At 41.4% G+C, this 19,836-nt stretch overlaps 1 protein-coding gene across 3 annotated transcripts in view; it reads left to right on the top strand.

Moving 5' to 3' along the window:
• Nucleotides 1-19,836, top strand: part of mamo (maternal gene required for meiosis) — a 97,881-nt gene that overhangs the window by 61,828 nt on the left and 16,217 nt on the right. For 2 of the 3 annotated variants that reach the window (XM_065315068.1, XM_065315069.1), the window contains one exon: nucleotides 4,232-4,313. The gene's annotated coding sequence lies outside the window, so the exon portion shown is untranslated. Of the gene's footprint in view, nucleotides 1-4,231; nucleotides 4,314-14,750; nucleotides 15,190-19,836 lie in introns of those variants that run through there. The other variant, XM_065315067.1, reaches the window with a different exon arrangement.

Below are 19,836 nucleotides of genomic sequence, written 5' to 3' on the forward strand. Positions count from 1 at the left end.
AACATTTAAATTAATCAATAGCTCCACTGCAATTAACTGATATACAATCACATAAAACGTTTAATCGAGCAATAACAATCAAAATTTTATTGTTGCGATCATGTTTTGGTGATAATCTAGTGTAGGTCTCTTAGTGGCGCCCTCAAGTGACGAGCTATTAATACTCTGTGGTATATCTTTGTACATCTCTCTTCCTGTCAACAATATAAATAAATTTAATTACGCTTTGCTTTGTTTTTACTAAACAAATACTCGCACTCGTTACACTCGACTGTTATCTACCTCTACCTCATTGCGACTAGCATTTTTTGGCCGACGGCTCGACTCGTCGCGTTGCATTGCATACGCGCCCGCGCCCAAAATAAAAAGCCGCCGCGCGGCGAATGATAAAAGTTCAAGTTCAATGTCAATGCAATTGCGCTGTGCACACGGCCGATGCGATTTAATTTATTTGTGTGAAGTAATACTCGCTTGTAGGACTGAAAAACATCATGTTTGAGCGGTTGTTGTTTTCCCACATGTTTGGCGAGAATAACATGAGTGCTATTTTCAATTTTCGAAAACATCCTAGTCGAGTCATAATAAAATTAATTAGAGTGAGCATTTTGCACGCAGCACGCGTGCATTTTCTATGATAATTTGTAAATTAATTTTGCCCTTGACAGTGACTGTGACTATGATATCAGCCGGGGAATTCCAGTGCGTTTTAGCATTTTGAAGGAGATAACGACGTACGTTACCCACACTCTAATGTTTTGTGCGGTACGTCGTAAAAATCTCGAAGTAATTGCAATTTAACTAGACGTGCGCGTCGAACACGAGATGAAAAATTAATGTTTGTGTTGTTCCGTGCATTAATGCCATCCATGATCTGACGATGCATTCGCGTCGTAATTATTTTTCGCGCACGCTACTAACGCTTTGCCATGCACGGTGTAATTATAATATAATAGTTGTGTCAAAAGTTTTGGGGCTATCGTAGATTGAGAACAACAAATCAATAATATTCGTCTGGAACGAGATTTATCAAACACTGAATATTTTTTCGTACGTTAAACTCGATTGATAAGCGATTCTAAACAAGTAAATATAGTTGATTTGGTACTTGACCTTCTTACACTTGGATTTTTAACTTTTTTCTTGCTGACCCAATTAGTATTTTTTTGATTTATTGCTTTAATTAGTAACGAAATCAAATAAAATATCGAATAAAAATTATTAATCTAATTCTTGATGGCATTGCATTGCCAATGCACATACTTTTTGCGTACGTATATAGGTAGTTATCTAATTAGTTAACAAGTAAAATAATTTAATTTTACAGCGCTTAAAATGCGCCTGGAACCTCGGCGGCGATAAAGTTTATTAGTTTTTGTCGTGCCGGCCGTGCTGAATGTGTCGAACACGTTGAGTGTGTAAATCGGCTGCGGCACAAAAAAGAATCGCCGAAATTGGCACGTCGCGCTTACGTAATCTGGGCATGCGAGCAGCACATATTAATTTCGCGAGTGAACACAAAAAAAAATGAAAACGAGAATAAAGAAACGTCAATGGATAATAGACTAAGGTCACATCTGCCCGATGGGCTAGAACAGAACTAGAAAAAAGCAAACAAAGCACGAAACTTTAATTTTATTAGTTCTTTCGAAGTATAAATAGAAATTAAATTTAAACAATTTGATTCAATCACTTTTTTTTATATTTGCAACCAATTCTCAGAATGTTTCATACGAAATTTTGGAAAAAAAATTTTGCTTATGTTGGTACTCATATCGTGTGTAAATTGTTTATAGTTAATAACATTTAAAAATTGTGCACAACAGCCAGCATAACACCGACCGACCTTGGAAATCATGCGCGTACTCGCACACAAAAATAAAAATTTATTGCAACACACCATGTAACGCACATACGCGAAAGCGCCACGCTGCACAATCGCAATGATTATAACAATCGAAATTAAAATCGGTACAACAGGAAAAATTATAATTTATTATACAATAAAGCTAATAATGATTTAGTTAAGTTGTTTCCTTGGTGCATTTACTAAGTTGACACTCTTGACATTTGATTTTTTGCGTGTAAAATGTTTTTATTGGTTGCTCAGCGTGATCACAGAGATTAGAATGATTTATTTCAATTGTTGAATGTGTTCGTAATTAGTCGGTTTATAATAACTTGGCAACATTATGGCGATGTTGCGGAGCACCGCTCGTTACGACCGCGAGGATCGCCATTGCCATCGCCGTTACTTGATACTAATGCAAAAGTGTGCACATTTAATTTTATTACTTTCCTTATGATTTTCAAACATATTCATGCACTCGTACACACTTGATGGCAATTTTCACGGTGATAAATTAAACAATACTTAAGAATTATTTTTTAAATAGATTATAGTGTTGTTTTAACTGAAAGAAGCTTGAATATATGGTGTTAAAATGTATTTTTGATAGCAACAAATTCGCTATTATCGCCGACGACGTCACAATTTTCCCTCGATATTCTCCGGGCAATAAAACAAAAACCAAGCGACTAATAAAACGCCGGTTACGGCGCATTACTGTAACTATAAACCGCCATAAAGTTTCAATCGGTGGGCATTGTGCGAAATGCTCAAGTGTGTATTGTAAAACTTGCGAAACGTGCGTCGCGCACTCGTGGTCATGGACGCGCTCGTTGGACACCTTGAACGCGCCTGCCATGCAAAACTGTGCGTTCGCGAAATTCGCACAAACGCACGGTTATTCTTTGTGCGAAATTTCGGCAAAGGTCACGGCACGAGCAAATGCCGGCAAGCCTACTCGACTTGCGCAATCCGCAGCACACACAGCGCTCTCAACGTGGTGCGTCCGATTCGCAAATATTCGCGTCTGTTAGATTTTCGTACATACAAATCAAGGCCTCGCTTCGAACTTCGCAACGCGTTTGAATTTTATTTTGCAAACGGATTGATTCAAGGTCCGCTTTTTGTGCGAAACCTTTTTTGGTCTAGTCGTAGACTATAAAGTATCCTTCCATCGACAAAAGACACGCCGAGGACCTTGAAATTAACATTTCGCAATTTATTTTTGCACAGAAATAAATTTTAAAAAGCCGACGCATATTTAACGCAAAAATATCGCGCTTATACAATTGAAACGCGCCGTGTTTAGAAGGCACATTTTTGCATGAAATGTTGTTGAATTATTATATTGATTGTATTAATAAACTAGTGAATGCCGAGTGCGAACTTGCAGGATGCGTTTGTTTATTGTGTCGAGTCGAGGTTGTGCTGAGCGTCGAACCGAGTGACATTGAAACAAACGTTTGCGAATTAAATTTAGCCATGCGTAAAATGTGATTTTTGGCAATGTCATAATTAGTGCTGCTGATGCATGCCATATATAAAAAATTCAGCGGTTTACCATTAAAAAAAAGTTTATAACTTTTCTACTTTTTGGCAAATATACAGTTGAATGGTTGTGTTATACAATAAATACAATTTTAGACATTCACTTCCCTTTATCAGTAAATATTGATTCATTTTAAGAATTTTAAATGCTACTCCACGCTCTAACTGCATTTATGTAAAAATAACCAACTCAAAAAGTTGCTTGTTGCATGTTTATATTCATTCACTCTCCCCTTTGCATCCGCATCAAATTTTTGCAACTTTTTGTCCCCTGTCGGATTTTCGCGAGCGATTTTCGCGATTCTATTTAGAGTAACAGACTATTGATTTACGAGCGTCGGCAGCGCGCGGCCACGCTCGACTGCAGCCAAACGGACAAACGCGGACACACGGAACGCACTGGACAAAACCTAAAAAAAAAAAACGAAAAGAAAAAAATTGCCAGCCCCGCTGCGGAGCGGTAAACAACATTCGGCTGCGTCCATTCCTCTAGCCGTTCGCTCGCGACGATAGAAAACAAAACACACTCGCCGTGCACGATGGAAAAGCTCTCTCTCCGAGCACGGGCGCTCGCAAAAAATTGCGCGCGAGCTTTTCATTTTTCATTCGAGTTCCGAATTCGGAATTCGGGCGGCTGGAAACGCCGCGATAGTCTCGCACGCATGAGACTATTCAATTTTTAACACACTGCAACACAACCGACCTCGCGCAAACTCTACGAAAACAAACGGAAACAAACAAAAGAAGCGTTTTTAATTTTAGTCAATAATCAATACTCAATACTACTAGTAGCAGCAGTACTACTGGCGGAAACTAACTTGGAAATTATTTTTTCAGGTGCTTTCAACTTGAATTAGCTCGGAAATTCATGAATGGAAGGCTGGCATAAATCGCAACGTCGTGTGGAACTTCTTCGCAGGTAATTCTATGATTTTTTTACTCTGGGCGCGCAATCAACATATTACGGATTACAAACAAATTGTCTTTAAAGTGTCGGGCGATTTGTGTGCGTCGTTGCTGAAAAATGGAAAGCGCATGGAAATCGCCGGATTTATGTCCGATAATTAGCCGTGTAATAGAAAAGCGCTCTCTGCGCGGTTCGTTAACTCGATAAAATGCCAAACGAGTCGAACGCGTTCGCCCCATTATTATTACGTGCATATTATGCCTGCGTGTTTAGTTTAAAATCCAATTAAACAGGGTGTACGCAAAAATATTAATCATAACGACAGAAAAATCACAATTTACGTAAATTATTTTAGCTTAATATTTATGAAATTATAGGTATAAGATAAAACTTTATTCATTAAAAAATGAATGAAAATTTTAAACGTAATTAATTATTTAGTTATTTATTACTATCACTTGGTATAATCCGTAAGAATTGGAAGTAGGAAGTTGACATCTGCATCGTCGTGCGACGCGACGGCGGCGCTTTTGCTCATGACTTGAGGTCTTCGCCGGCGAAGACATTTTATGTGCGACTCGACTCGCGCTCCTTTTCCATACTTGATGGGCTGCGACTTGACGAAATGAATTTATTTTATTGCCCAATGCGTTCGTGCCGCACACTCATCTTTGGCGTTTTCGTCTTCCGCTCCCTGGAAACGTGTGAAAACGCCGACCAATCCGCCGAAATGCGCCGATCCTTGAGAAAGTTTCATGATCTTCGAGATTTTGTTTGATTGCTGGTAGTTTTTTCGACGCTTTCATTACGGCTATGACTATATAAGTCGCAGTGGAAAAATTCGCACCTACGGATTTTGCCGATAAAACAGAAATAATTATTTTAGGTACTTATATTATAAACTTTGCAATTCATGTGGGAGGACTGCACCTGAGCCATGCGAAAAAAGTCATGTTAACGTTGAATTTGATTTTCTGTTTGCGTTTGTTGGGCTTGACGAGAGCGCAAAGTGATCGAAATTGAAGATCACTTTATCGCTCGTTTGGCGAGTCGGAAGGTATGCGCAAAATCGATGATTGCTGAGAGCGTGCAGAGCGTGACGGAGTCGCGGCGCTTTTCGCGTCAGAAACGCAAACGCACGAAACGCAACGCATCACTTATCTATAAACTACGGTTTACTTTCAGGCAGGTTCACATCGATCTTGGATTTTCCCAGAAGCAAACAAATAACATAACATTCTAAAACTAAACCTCAAACTAAACATACGAACATTAAATATTGCTGTTTTTTTCGAAATTAATTTTAACAATTGGAATATTGTGCTTCGGTTTAAATTGTTGTTAGTTTGTAGTACAACATGCGGTGATCTCTACGCGGGATGCCCAGAGGACGTGCGTTTCGCATTTTTTCTCCCCTCTGTGCGAAACGGCGCGCTGCGTTTGCTCTGGCTCCGGCACACCGGTAATTAGTGTCGATCGTCGGCGCTCGACCGTGAAATGCAATCCGGATTTTTTCGTGTTGCTCGGCCGCTCGCAACGGTACCGAGCGCCGAACAAAGTGTTTCGCTCCTTCGGCGAGTCTTTGCTTTGCATCGCGCGTTGAGCAAACTTTTGCCTAGAGAACCCCGGGAACACATAATCAAGTGTACCGCGAAATTAAGTTGCAAAAAGGCGATGAAAATACGTCTCGCACCTAATCGGAAACGATTTTAAGAAGTTACCTACAGTCATGGGTTTTTGGGAAATCAACTATAAAGAGTAATTATAAAATTATGTCATATCTTTCTGACCTATTGTAGAACAATTAAATCTTTTTTATTATTTAAAAATTACAAACTCAAAACGATTAGCTCATTCGAATAGAAATAGTGGATTACCAAGGCAAAAGAATGGTAATTAACCCATTATCAAAAGAAGAGCTTAACGGGAAGCAAAATTATTTTTTATAACATATTTATCCATCTTTTCTTCATGTTGTGAGAAAACGATATACTTGTTTTTCTAGTTTTGGTGAGTCCGCGTGAATAGCAAATGGGCATCTCTTTAGTATGCGCTCCATCCAAGACTGGTAATTCTATTGACAGTGCTAAATGACGTTACGCACCACTAGCTCAAACACGAAGCACGTTCGCATTCTCGCGCCGCCTCCGCGCCCGAAAGAAGTTGAGTGTAAAAGATGCGCTTCCTAAAAAGTGCAAAAGTGCGAAAAACATCCATCCACCTACCCGCCCTGACCGTCGTGATTTATTGCCACGCTAATTAATAACCGCTAACGAGAACACTTCACGAGTGCTATTAAGTAATAATTAAGTACCAACGACTTGCGGTTCTCAAGTCGAAAAGGAAACGCACCACACGTATGCAATTGCAATGATTTAAAAAAGTTATTTAAAAAACGCAGGCAAATCCACACAGGGTAATATTAAAAATTAAACTCCTCTTTTATAATTACAGATTGTATTATTCTAATGAATACTCTTTTAAATGTCTTTACATATTGCGAAATTGAGTTAATTGCGTACATTACTTAATTAGCAATAAATCAACACGTTTGCGTGCAGCGTCGCGGATGCAATTTGATGTTTCGTGCTTCATGCCGCTAGATTTCAGCATTCTTTGATGATTATCCATATAAAAAATTATTTAAAGTTCACTCAAACCAGACGAGCGTAATCAAGAAGGAAAATATATATTTTTCATTATGGTTTGTGTAAAGAAAACAGTTTAATAACTCGTCCGACTGATATGATTTTGATAGTTGATCAGATCGTTAGTGCGATTCGCTGAAAATTAAATGAAAACGTAAAACTAAGAGGAAAAGTCTGGATGAACGCGATTGCATAATACGCGTTGAGTTACTCGAGAGCCGCACGTCGTTAAACCGTTTTTATTGACGATCGTTATGGGTTTTTGATTCTCGTATGTCATCGCTAAAGATAGAAAAATGATAAAAATGCAAAGAAATCCACTAAAATTAAATATATACGCTGTTGAAATAATAAAAACGTAGCATATAGGCTGATTTCGTGTTGGTGTGAACGCTGAATTGTTGATAATAATGATAATCAACTTGATCTGCTTGATCAGGTTTGATACGACTTTGATTTTAAGATAGATCGTGCAAATCTCGTCGAAGAGCACGCACGTTGCATATCGGGTCTAGTTGGAGTTGATGTTTGGTTAGGTTGCTGCAGTTCGTGCGCGTCACACTTGCGCACTAGAAAAGTGGCATGGCATCGGCATCCGCATGGCATCTCTCAAGCGTGAAATGGCAATTCACCCTGACGTGCGAAACTGTGCAAGTCGAATTGCATGCGCAAATTACTTAAGTCACTTTGCAAACTTTGCTTTGAAATAATATAGATTTAGAAAATAAAATAGAGTATAATTTATTGAGCACTTTTAAACTCGTATGATTATAATTTATTTAATAATTATTCAGTCGCTCACCGATCAAAACGTAATCCGTCGGATGGCAACCGATGCCGACTCGTGAGCACGTTACCCCTTTCCGACTCAAATTAACCCACCCGAAAATTAACGGTCCCCCAAAAAAAATCGCACGCAAAATATAGCCCACTTTACGTGTCGTCTGGCCGAAACAAAACGCCACACAAAACAAGAGGCCCAACCAAACAGAAATAAATAAAACTCAAGGAAGTGTTCCGTCATGTCTGGTAGCTGTGTAGCTTTTGGCCAGACGTCGCACGCCGCATGTTTGCGAAACAAACACCAAACACAGCGAATTCGAAACAAGAAACACGTTTTGCATTGGCATTCGGTTTGTTTGGATGGATTAGAAGCGCAGGATGTTTGAATTTAATAGCCCAAGTGTCTGGACTTACTGACTGAAACCTGGGGGACCGGGTGCGTTTTTTACCAACGAAATTACGATTCTAGGAAACGCACTTTGAACGCCTGAAAATAAACGAATCGAAGCAAAATTTTAAAAGTCGGTCAAAGCGACTGGAAAACAACGTTTTTCGCCGAATTCGACCACCTGCCTAAATTTAATTTTTATCTACCACAATAATCATCTTAGAAATTAGGTACAGGAATTCATTTCAGACTGAATCACTGAATCACTTTTCAATAATTATTACACCAATATAGCCCATTTCGATTAAATGATTGTTGGTGTTCTGTACAAGTAACAGTATTTATTGAATTTATTACACGATTATCTCGATGATAAATGAACAATAGTCGGCGTCCGCGAATGCGCTTACGATTAAGGAGATCAGCCGGAAACGATCTACACCTATTCGATCTGAGACATTTAAAACGGGTTTGCGGCGCGCATTTTTCAACTCGCAAATCGATTAATTCGTTTCTAATTGCGAGTGGCGCGTTGATCATTCTGAGTGTACGCGCACAACTCGACTGAGCGTGCGGAGGTGCAACCTTGACAAATCTCGCTCACACATTTCGATGTGTTTGATTTTTATTGTCGACACTCTGTTATTAGAAATCATGTTTTTTTTTTAATTTAAAGTTAAAAATTTCTTTGCCAAAGAAGTTCTTTTTTCTTCTTTGGGTTTCTAACGGCTGAATTATCGCAACGTTTACTTCCTGAACATGTTTGCCCCTTTTTTCGAATTGTTCTGCCTCCCTAAACAGCAAAACTCAAGTTTTGAACTTCAATCCGTTGGCTGGGTGCTTTTTTTAATTGTTTCTTTTTTGGGTGGCGGTTTGGCGTGCGCACATGCCCGGGCCCGGTGGTGTCTGGCGGGCCACGAACGCGGGCTTGATATGTTGATGCGTCTCGTGCGTTTTTTGCCGGCTCGTGTGTTTGGTCACTGGCGCATAACAACTACTCATTATGCACGCATTTCGGCCGCGGCCGTCCGTTCGTCCGCCCGTTTGGGGCCCGCCATCCGTTCGTCTCAAGGTTGTTGCAAAAAATCCGCAATTCGCAGACATGTGCCGACGCATGGGATCATAGAATTCTACCTACTGGAATACAGGAAATAACAGCCGAAATAAAATGCACGCCGAAATTTATTCCATTGGCAATACATTTGTTTCAGTAAATTTCCTCACATGCTAAGTAAGTAAATATTGAAAACCCAAGTATAAAAATTCATAAAGACGTGTGTGAGTACTTTAAAAATGTAATTATTCGATGTAATGAGATAATAACAAGTTTTCAATACGTCATTCAGTAAACTTTTACTTAATGTACACGCAGTTCATTATTTTTTTTCTTCATAGCAGGTCTTCACTCATAATAAATTTGGTTTCAAACGTTCTTTAAAACCCGCGATTATTTCTTGCTTGGTTCACGCAAAGGAAAAGGAAATTACGACGTGTTATCTTGATGCGCATGCGTTTCGCCTCCGTTCTTCTGCCTTCTTCACCACGTTATCTCTGCAATCAGAACAAAATTTTCGGATAATTGACATTTGCACTCTTTAAAAAGCGAAATGCGCACGAGATCGAATAGATAATTGCATAATTCGCGGCCGGTATTACGCCGCATTATACTCATTATCAAGTAAAACTAAAAGTTGCTTGTTTAAGCCACTTGCTGTGGTGGTAAATATATTCCACCATCTTGTATAGGTGCGCACACATGGAGCTATTAATTTACGCTGTGAGTAGGTATGAAGCACGCTGTAAACTTTTTGATAATGCATGTGTACCAACGAAAGCAAAAGCCATAGAAATGTTATAAGGGGTGGTCGGCACAGATGAGGGATGAGACGAGCAGGCCGGCGTTAATGGTGTTAACATTTATGATGCGCACATTGCACATTTTCACCTATTTTGCTCCAGCGTTTTTCCGTCACTTGCCCGGCTTCGGAGCGAGGCGTAAATGCGTCAGTAACAATTGTTTTATAATTTTATCCTTGCCATCACCGACACCCTTCTGGGGTTTCATTTTCATGTGAATGAGACATGCGCGGTGTTAAAATAGAAAACATTCGTTATGAAGCATATTACATCTGACATATAACAAACAAACAAACAAAAACATAAAAGTTTCTGTAATTTGCAGAGAATGTTATTCGTTTAAAACCAAAGGGGTATAGGTACATTTAAAAAATATTATTCAATTATCAGTTGCATTAATTACATCCTTCGTCATTATCCGCGCGCTTGGCGTGCTGATAACACGTTCGCGTAGAACTCAGAAATAATGACGTTTAATGCGCACATTTCGATGCGGCACGCTCGCCGTCTTCCCGACGCTGCCATTGGGGATGTTCGCGTTGCTTTCGGGAACAAAGAAGATCCCCGGTCCGTCCGTGCGCCGATGCACTTTAACGCGGCTACGTGCTGCATTCGTATGCGTGCCGCGCCGTCTTCTCCGGCCGGCGGCGGCGCGGGGCGACGGGGGGCGGCAGGCCGAGGGAGGGTGCGCTCGGTGTGCGCGCTATTTGGCGCCATCGCGCGATTACGGCCCTTGCGGTTTTCCCGCTTCGGCTGCCTGCGGCGTCCGACGGGGTGGAGCGCCCCTTGCGAAGGGCGGCCGACGCGCTGCCCTTATTGGACGTCCTCGTACGCCTGTGCGTGCGCGCCGGCCGTGCGCTCCCTCTCCTCGCGTGTGTGTTGCGTAATCGCACCCGGTCGCACGGACACACAGCCAGCCCTACTGGGGGTGAATTCACCAATGTGAAACACTCCAGAGCCAGGGTGCACATCCGCTAATAATCATGTCTTTGATTGAAATTCACCTTCTTTTCATTTAGCAATAAATTAATATATTATTTAAATTTTTTAAAACATTTTCTTCATTGCTGCCAGTTTAACAAGAGTTCTTTCAAAATCAAGAACTAAACACTTCAAATAATAGTGCCGACCTTCGAAGAATGCACAGTGCACCATTGTTCTAAGAATGCCGACAATTTCACACGATGTAAAGTAGAAAATGGTTCTTCAAGCGTTAACACAAATGATGGTAGTGGTAGGTCCATCCAAAACAGTAAAACCCTACAATCACCACTTCACCAGTTCGACTCCTATTCATGGTTTCTACTTGTTCATACAAGAGCAACGCCGGTAGTAAAACCGTTTTAACAACGCCTCTTCCGTATTCCACCTTCTTTCTTTCCATTACCACCCCCCACATGCCCTCCCATATATGACAAGTTAATGCGCCTGGACGCGTGTGTCTGTGACACACTCCTCCAAAGGATAGCTCTGCGTTTCTGGTGGCTGGTTGTAACTTCCATCAGCTATGCGCAAACTGACTGCGACACCTAATCCGTCGCCCGATGGATTTATACGAAAATTTCCAATTTCCGCTTTTATATATCTTCCTGCAGCTTCTCTGCCTCTTACCCTCTTATGGCACGAACTTACACGCCGAAGGTTTTGAGCTAAGCTTAGTGTGGAAAGCGGTTCGGGGTCCAAAAGCTCGAGTGGGAGTTTAACCATGGAGCGTATTCCTCTGATGTGTGCTAGGTGATCGCTAGGTCTTCATAACTATTTCATTTTTAGCGATTTCTGAATAACAGCAAGTTTTAAACTGACACTTGAAATAAGATTATTTTTAAATGTAGTAGGTACCATGTTGTGAATTCGTATGAATAATTGCGAAAAGAAAAGTTTTACGTGCTTCCAACAGTGTTTACTACAACTCACTCTTGAAGCTCGGAAAAATTGCGATATCTTACAAAAAAGTTGTCGATAAAGGATGAATCAATGTTGCGAAAATACTCGCGGATACTTCGCTCGTGCGATGGCTGCATAAAAGGCAATAAATTTTATCGGAATCAGTTTCAACGATCGCAGAAATCGCTGCAATCGACAGTGAACACCACATTGACGCATGAACAGTTGAAAATCAGAACGAATCAGTTTCAACATGCATTTTATTGTTTGTCAAGGAACGCGTGCAATTAAAAAGGAACATCTTATTCTAACCTAACTTTTCTTATGAATGCTTATATCAATTATAGGTTATGTTATTTTGTATCTCAATTGATTTTATTGTCTAGGATATTTAAGGGATTATATTTCTTTGAAATAAGATCTTCAGTTTCATTAACACATTTTTTAATATGAAAATTGTTGGTTATGCTGTAAAATCCTTTAAGTACTTAGAGTAAAGGTTATGATTAATTTATAGGAAGTTTAAGGAATGTTTAGGAAGTGATATTCTTTTGAAATAAAAGACCTAGTTTGAATAAACACGTTTTTTGATAAGTTTGCAAGAATTTTTAAAAAAGCAAACATATTCTAACCTATTCTAACATATTCTAACCTATTCTAACCTATTCCTATGAATATTATAGGTTATGATTTTTGTACTTAGAGTGAAGTGTAGGCATAGTTTACAGGATGTTTAAGAAATGTATAAGAGATTATATTTCATTGAAATAAGAGCCTTAGTTTGATTGCATATAATTTTAGATAGGATTGTAGGAATTCTTTAATAATCTTGCTTAATACCTCTTCCTTATGCCCAATATTAAGCTAATATTAGGGCTTCTAGACCTCAAATCGAAAACACAATTGACTGGCATTATGCTGCTATGTGCATGACATGGTATGTTGTAAGCTGTTTGTTTGAGATTAAGTCATAGTCAATGTGTACTGCGCATTGCGTTGATAGCGATTCGCGCTGAGTGCGTTTTGTCGCATTCAACTCTCTCTTACACCACACTGCCCGCATTTATCACACGACCGTTTTGCTCAGATGGCTTATTGCCAATGACGAGGCCGTGACATTGAATCATTAACTCATGGCACACAACAGGAACACGAAACGCATTCGCGCAGTACGCATGTGATAACAATCGCAATCATCATTTTATTAATGCATTTTGTTAAAGACATGATCATGTACGTACCAGTCCAGTCCATAATGCAATACAATAAGAATACGTGATAAAATTTAGGCACTATCAATATGCAAGCTATAAAATTAAAATGCATCGAAGGAATTTTATTTTCCAATTTAACGCATATCGAAGCGGAGTGTTATGCGCAGCGTGAACGGTTTTAATTTTTTCTGCAATAAGCACGACAGTGATTAGAACGAGGAAACGAGCGGAAAAACAGGGAATGCGTGTGTTTTCGTGCGGTTTCGCTAGTCACTAATGAATGACACGACGTCGCACAATTCGCGTCGCCCAACTATTTTCAGCGCGCAATCGTATTTACCATGGGATTCACAAATAAAGAATATAGCACGTAGCTGCAATTACTAAATTTTAAAAGTTCCACATTTAATGCCACATAGAAATGTTTTTGTCACTCAAACTTTTACACAAATATTATAAAATAAAAGAAACGTTTTGAATTCAATGCTTGGGCATATTAATTACAACATTATTAAGTCATAACATGGACATATCAACACGAAACATGTTTAATTTTGATGAATTCTGACATTGTTTTTGGGATTTGTTGTTTGTGACACCACCGAAATCATCGCGCTTATAGCGATCACATATTATCGAGTATGATTTAATTTTTAACTTGACGTCGACTCACCGACTTTTTATGACATTTGCATCGCGAAATCCTTGAACTTGAAACAGCATTCGCGCTCGCGGCGTTATTCGCTCGATCGAGACGTTCGAGCGGACGCGGATTGCATTTCGATTAGACGTTCATTAATGTTTATAATGTCTGCAGTGTTTATAGATTGTTTATGCAACTTGGCAATCGGCGTTAAATACTTATTTATTACCTACATTATTTTATCACGAAAACAAATAGATTCTTAAATCTGCAATGAATATTTTAAATTAACTATTTTAAAGTTTTTCAGGCACTTTCAACAAAAGCATTATAATTATATTATTTATTCTTTCTCGCACTCACGTTCACAATACAAACGGTTTTATTTCGATGTGTTTGTGAAAACCTGCTAAACGGCGGAATGTTTTAACGCATTGTTTATCAAATAATGATAAAACGTATGTATAGAATGAAATTGTAGTTTGTTTAAAAATATCGGTAATAAAATGAGATCAAGCCAATGTTTGTATTTGTACGCAAATAAAACTTGATTCCGCAGTGAAATTCGCAATTCGCGAATTTACATTATACGCATGTTATTGCACGGTGATCCTGACACACTTTCGGTTACGCAAAAAGCGTATACACACACACGAATAGAAATATTTGTGCGAATTATCAAACGACAAACGCCTTGCCTGGTTAATCGACGCACAGCGTATATACCGCAATATCACTCTCACTCGCTCGCACGCCGTGCGATTAATTTAGCGAATGTGCAAATATTTCGCACGCACACCACATCGGCCTGTGGCGCGGCGCGCGTGCACGTAAAAAAGGTCGTGCACCAAAATTTTTGCCAACTTGACCTCCAAAACAAAAAAACCTCGCTCGGAGACCGTTTGCGTGTGCGTGTGCGAAAAACTAAGCAAAGCCGCACAGAAACACACGCGCGTGCGACGTGTGTGCGAAGCCGGCGAGCCGTCGAGCCGGAGTTGTGTGTGCATGTGCGAATTTTATGCAGCGGACAGCGACGGCGACGCTTCTCTAGTCGGGTTTCAAACGCGCCGCGACCAACTGCAAACCACGTCCGCACGCCGACCCGCCGCATGCGAAAAACGCACGCGATGAACTGTTCGACGAGCTGATGACGGGTTGACAATTGCCGCCGCGATCGAGAGTGAAAGTTGCTGGCAATTTTCGCCAACTGATCAAATTTCGCGCACATCATCTTCATCATCATCACGGGAAAGCAATCAATCAACGTTTTGCAATACTAACATCCAAGTGCAATTTCTATCGCTATGAAATGAAAAATTTCAAACGATTAAATTCAGTTAAGGAGAAGTGAGAAAACTTTTGCAAACTTGACGCAGTGTGAGGAACAATGGATTTTCATGAGGTGTAACAAGCAAATACAAGAACAATCATCAACTTGGATTTTATTTCACTATTTTTATCTACCGAATCGGTAAGTGAAAAAAAAAACCAACAAATTTTAATTAATTTCCACTTCAAATTATATTTGAGTCAGTAAATTTCTAAAGAATTAATTTTGAAACGTTTTTTTGAAAATTGTTGCTATGGTAACATAAGTTACGAACAAGAATCGAATTTGTTATCGCCAAAAACCGGTATTCCAGTGTGCGTTCCGTTCGCTTGATCGTTTAGTTTATTATCTATTTACATTTACGTATGGTTGATAATTATTGTGCAATGCACGAAAACAATCTTTTATGATACAACTGAAAATGCAATTTTCTGTATTTATGCACATAAATACATTATAAAATATTTTTTAGTTGGATAAGTTTAATGTTGCGAATGAAGTAATTAGTCCTTGTTTGATTATCCTGACAATTAAAATATAAATGATAAAACGAGGACCCTACTGTTGTTTGTCGTTATGTGGGAAGCCAAGTTAATTGGCCCCGCCGCCGCATTTTCCTTTTCTGCACAGCTTTCGTCCTCCCACATCGCGCATCGCTTTCGCCAGGATAATTATCCTGTCATAAATTAATTAACACGCGTAATGACTGTAATGAATAAATCCAACATTAGAACAATCCTATATAAGTCCGTGTGCAGAGACGTACTCTGTTGAAATGGGATAATGGGTTGAGAATTGATGAAAATAATAAGGATGTGGGATTTTTTTATAATTTTATTTTATGTATTTATTGTGAATGTTGATGGGTTGATTTAAATGCAGAAAAACAGTTTGGAAGGATAGATGAGGATAGTGCAGGCGATGTGCAAGGCGGACGTGAATTGATTCCCTTGTCAGGTGCATGCTTGGGCTGCTAGGACGTGGTCTTATCCTGTGTGGATTTTATGGCGGCTGTTAACCGAAATGCAGTCTTCTCACACGCGAAGAAGCAGCAGGATCTGATGCGAACGCTGCCGCCGAAGTCCTGTGGGTCAGCACACGACGGGAGTCCTTATCCCACCCACACAGCATGCATCCTCCTCCTCGCAGAGGCAATCAATTTTTATCAAGCGTTAAGGTTTTTCTTATTTTTTCCGCTTGTTCTCTTCAGGAAATAAAAACGGGATGAAGGACAGCGTAAGACAGGACGACATGAAAGGAGGAGACAAGGGTTCAATAATAAATGCCGCTAATTAGCTTCCAAGACGCTTTGAGACGCTTCGCATCCGCAGTGGAAGTGAGAGTGGGGCGGCGTCGGTGTGAGTCGGCTGGCGTCGCCGTCTTCCGGCTGATGAAATTATGCAGTTTGCGGTCCTTGAGGCAACTATGGGGTCTGGCCAGGAATGTGGGATAAGTTCCAGCGTTGCTTTGTTCGGTGTAGAGAGATATTGGGGCAGGTCGATTTTGTGCCGCCTCTGGGGCTCGCGTTTAGGTTCTCGGTCCTCGGTCGTTTCTTCCCCGCTGCCGCGCGCATCGGCGGTAATGAGGGTCCGCACTGGTGGGACGCATGTCTGAATCCTACCTCAACCTCCGAAACCTTATCCCCAGCCTTTAGGGGGCGGAAGGAGCAGGCGAAAGGAGGAGGAAGGAAAACGGTGGACTAACTCATTGAATTTGACGTTGCGTTGCACGTGCGTGTGAATTTCCGTCCTAGGCGCGTGTGTGTTGGTGCGGATCGTGTCGGCGCGAGCCCGCGACGGCTTTCCGAGGAGGGGGCGGCGGGCCGTCGGTGGGGCAGGGGGTCGTTGTCTAGCGCGCTAGCTGGCGTTCGCACACGCTGTGTGTGCGCATCAATACGGGGCGTGTGTGTGTTGCAGCCGCGGGTGGCGTGCGGGGCGGCGGCGGCAACGGCAGCCGCGCAATATAAAGTCAAGACGTGAAGATGGCCGGCCGTCTGGCCCCGCGCCGCACACGCCGAATTAGTGGGTGAAGGTAGCCTAGATCAATACTAGTCTAGCCTAGTCCACGTCCACCCACACGCCGGAGCGTTAATGCTAACGTCGTAGTCGTCGCCCGCTCGCCCGCCGCCCCGTGCCGCGCGTCGGCTGCGTCACGCGCTCGTGTCTCGCATAAAACGAGGGGCTAACGTGCCTGCCCGTTTCGTGCGGAATGCGCTCACACCCGCGAGCCTGCCACCGCCGCCGCCACCGTTGCCGCCGGCTCAAGTCGGTCGTCGATGCCGTCGCGGGCGGGCGGAGAGGGGCCGTTGCGTTTGCCGTGCGGCGTATGTACGTTTGGGTATCATGCGGCGCGGGGTGCGCGGCAACGTAGGGCAGTGGATGCAACCGCCGTCAGCCGCCTCCCCCCAAACCGCTGCGCCGCTTCTCCGACGGTTTTCGTCGACGTGCCGAACGAAAGGAACGTCTCGTGCGCTCGTCGCATGCACGTTGCGCCACCGCCACCCCTTCCTTCCTAGCCGCCCCCGTCGCGCGTGCACTCGCTCGCTTCCTCCTGAATAATGCATCGCAATTGATACGTCGTCTTGCAGTATTTACAACTTACAACGCGCGTGTGTACCTCAATATTTTTCGTGATGACTTTGCATTTATAATTTTGTTTGCTGTCCAACTTTTTCCAACCTTTTTCCACCCACCTATTACTAATAAAAAGGACGAAATAAATCAGCTCAGGGAAATTGTGACACACAAACCGAATTTTGCGTTACCTTCTCCAGCGCTCAACTTATATATACATCTCGGAAACTTTTCGCAAGTTTGCTTTCACAGCGTCGAGCATGGAAAATACAGGAGTCATACCGCAAACCGCTTTTCGTTCGCTTATTCTCCCCTTCTGTTTGTTGCCACTGCCGCAGCCGCGGCCACAATTCATGGAAGAGAGCGAAACATCCTCTTATTGTTATCATAAAGTGCATAATATTAGCGCGCGCCCGAGATGCCGCGACAACGCCGCCGCCGCCGCACACGCCGTGGACCATCCTCCCTCACATGTTTCGTAACCCAGTTTGCGAAACCCACTTACAATTACGTAACGTTCTGCGATCGGAAGTTGGCAAGTTTAAAACAAATAATTGTTTCAACATTTGCACGGAAAAGTGAAAACGAGAGCTTAACTCAAACATTCAGTACTTTTAAATAAGTGGACCAAAGTTTAGGAAGGAAATAATCGAAAATTTATCCACGCGAAACTATGTTTTATCAATGTTTTGATATTGACTTATATTAGATTCTTTTGGTTCTTAAATTTTCAGATCTCTAGCTTAGAATAAATTGTTTTGAAACATATTTTTATTTGTTGATTGCATCCAGGTATATTTGCAACCGCTTTAGACAGGAATAATTATTTAATGATCATACAGCTTTTACTTTTATTTTCGCTAGCATGTGATTAAATGAAGCATAAAAAATTCGATTTCTATTGCTGCTCCCGCGGTCTGCGCTGCGGGTTCTCGCTCGCTTGGGTTTCATTCTAATAGATATTCTAGCCGCTGGCATTTTTATTTCCAGTCGGTCAAGGTTAATTCTATATATTGGCGGGCGCGGGCGCGCTCTGTCTCCGTCGGACCGCTTTCGGCCGCCATTAGCGAGGCGGCAATGGGTTTATTATAACAATGCGATGCACACACGCCGAGCGGTGGCTTAGCGCGCCCGAATTAGCTTGTTGCGTGCACATGAAAACGTCGCGCCGTCCCGCAACACCGCGCGCGAACGCGCAATGAAATCATGTTTGCCATTCAATTACGAGCAGCGCGCTGTAAAAACCGCAGTCCTTGCCGATTTTTTTTTTGCATCGTCTGAATCCACCGAATGCAGATATGATAATTGTTTAATGTGTTTTTCATGTGCGCGCCGCGCTGATGAAGAGAACATCCAGTCACGAATCCTGTGTTCGGACAGGCTAATTGGTGGCGTGGTGTTGGATGCGATGTAACTCATCGAGTGATCACGCAAAATTATGCAAAAAATCATGCACATGTACCTATTACCTTATTGTGATACACTGTACAAAATCTGATTAAGGTGCAATCGTTAGATAAGGAGTTAGCGCACTAGAAAACATATTTGCAAGTAAAACTTAGATAAACACTCATAAAGAGTAAACTTTGAGCAGACACAACAAGAAAATTATTATTAATATTAATTTTATAAGAGATTATAATTTTGATGAACTTGATTATGTTTGTTACGATGTTGCATTTATGCAAAAAGTGGTAGATTTAACTTTCCCGATTAACTAACGTCTAATAATAGCAAATTAGCTGTTCCATTACCGTTTGAACTTTAAGATAATCCGGTAAAAAGTAAGTTTTACCTCCAATAATTGCATGTCAAATAATTAAATTTTTATCGATATTCTTCGAACCGCAAGAACGCGAGAAACAATCAAACAAGTCACGAATTGCGTAAAAAATATTACTGCATGTTTTACCTATAGGAAAGTACCTACTTGGAGCGTTTTGATTCGGCGTGTAATAAACGATAAATTGCAGCTGGTTTCGACGCAGATCCGACTCTGCGGTGGAAAAAAATTGCAAACTTGGTGTATCGTTCGGTTTGGTCATGCAAATCGCGAATTCTTATCCTCGCCGCTCGCGCCGCGCTTGTGTATGCGTGTGCGAAAAAGCAGTCGAAGGTCGTTTAGATAAAATTTGGACGGGCCGCGCTCCAAGCGCTAATAGCACTTCAAAACCGTCGCTACTCGAAATCTGAATTGACATTGCGAATTGCGATG

Source organism: Atheta coriaria, unplaced genomic scaffold, assembly GCF_025399875.1.
Source record: "Atheta coriaria isolate IRGN ID8LTWV9N9 unplaced genomic scaffold, Caltech_Dcor_3.1 hic_scaffold_11_pilon, whole genome shotgun sequence".
Lineage (NCBI taxonomy): Eukaryota > Metazoa > Arthropoda > Insecta > Coleoptera > Staphylinidae > Dalotia > Dalotia coriaria.